Genomic DNA, 2162 nt, shown 5'->3' on the forward strand with positions numbered 1-2162 from the left:
AGTATGTCTCAAAGAAACTTATTAAGTTTCAAATTTATTATCCAAAATGTCTATCATGTGAAAACGACTAATAAAGGAAAGGTTGAATACATTTACATTACTACAATTAATGTAGAAAAGAAAATTTTGCATGAAAAATTGCCTGCATTTTCTTCTGGCTTGTACTATACAAGTATAAGTACATTTGAATCACATGCCGTAGTAAACAAAATGTTTACTAATTTAAATGATTTTATCATTTGGCATGACCGGTTGGGCTATCCCGGATTTAATATGATGCCAAAATCATTGAGAATTCACATTGGTACACCTGAAAGAGCCCAAATATCCTTCAATCAAAGGAATTCTCTTGTGCTGCTTGTACTCAAGGAAAGTTGATCAATAAACCATCAATAGTTAAGGTTGGCATTGAATCCCCTGCATTTCTGGAACGTATACAAGGTGATATACCTTGACCAATTCAACCTTCATGTGGACCCTTTAAATATTATATTGTCTTGATAGATGCTTCTACAAAATGATAACATGTGTGCTTATTATCAACTCGGAACATGAATTTTGTGATATTGTTGTCTTAATAATAAGATTGAAAGCACAATTTCCAGACTATACAATAAAGACAATCCGTCTAGATAATGCTGGTGAGTTTATATCTCAGGCATTTAATGACTATTTTATGTTTACTGGTATAACAGTTGAACATCTAGTTGCTCATGTTTACACTCAGAATGGTATAGGAGAATCATTGGTTAAACGTCTACAATTTATAGCTAGACCATTGCTAATGAGAACAAGTTATCTGTGTCTATGTAGGGGCATGCTATTTTGCATGCAGAAAAACTTTTGCGCGTAAGGACGGCCAAGTATCATGAATTCTCCCTATTAGAATTTGCTTTTGATCAAGATCCAAACATTTCTAATCTTACAATTTTGGGGTGTGTGTTGTTTGTACCAATTGCTCCACCACAACGCACAAAGATGGGGCCCCAAAGAAGGTTGGAAATATATGTTGGGTATGAATCTCCTTCAATCATAAAATATTTGGAGCCTATGACTCGAAATTTATTTAAGGCAAGATTTGCTAATTGTCATTTTGATGAATTAGTATACCCAACATTACGGGGAGAACATAAGTTGTTGGAAAAAAATATAGATTATATTTCATCATCTCTATCTCATCTAGATCCTCGAACAAGCCAATGTGAGCAAGAAGTTCAGTGAATAATTTATTTGCAGAACATTGCAAATCAGCTTCCAGATGTATTTACTAATCTTTCAAGGATTACTTAATCGCATATTACAGCTATTAATGCTCCAGTTCGAGTTGATATCCCAACGGGACAAATTGTTAAGGCAAATGACTCTATACCACATTTGAAGCGTGGTAGACCAATTGGTACAAAGGATAAAAATCCTCGAAAGAGAAAAGGAATAAATGATTAAGATGATCATGGGTTGAAAGAAATTTCTCAAGATGAGAACCAAGTCATAACAAATGATGAATTATCTAAGGAGGTTCAAACTTCGGAAAATAATGAAATTTCATGAATTATGTCTTGACGAGAAAGTTGTGGAACAGAAATAATGTTGTGATTGATAACATATTTGCCTATAATGTTTCGGTTGACATAATGCAACAAGATGAAGATTTTGAGCCAAAATTTGTTCGCGAATGTACATAGAGAAATGATTGGCCAAAATGAAAGGATGCAATTCAAGCAGAATTGACTTTACTAGAAAAACGTGAAGTTTTTTGGACCAATAATCCAAACACCTAAATGTATCAAGCTAGTGGGGTAGAAATGGTTTTTCGTATGAAAAAGAAATAAGAAAGGTGTAGTTGTGAGATATAAAGCCCGACTCATTGCTCAAGGTTTTTCTCAAAGACCTGACATTGATTATATGGTGACATATTCTCCTGTGGTAAATTCAATCACCTTCAGATATCTCATAAATTTGGCAGTTCATGAAAAGCTTGAAATGTGTGTAATGGATGTTGTCACATCCTATCTATATTGCTATTTAGACCACAATATTTTCATGAAAATTCCTTAAGCATTCAGAATGCTTGAAGCATACAAAGACTCAAGAGAGACTTGTTCAATAAAGCTTCAGAAATCTTTGTGTGGAGTGAACAGTCAAGGAGGATGTGGTACAATCAT

This window comes from Solanum lycopersicum, chromosome 7, assembly GCF_036512215.1.
Source record: "Solanum lycopersicum chromosome 7, SLM_r2.1".
NCBI classification, from domain to species: domain Eukaryota; kingdom Viridiplantae; phylum Streptophyta; class Magnoliopsida; order Solanales; family Solanaceae; genus Solanum; species Solanum lycopersicum.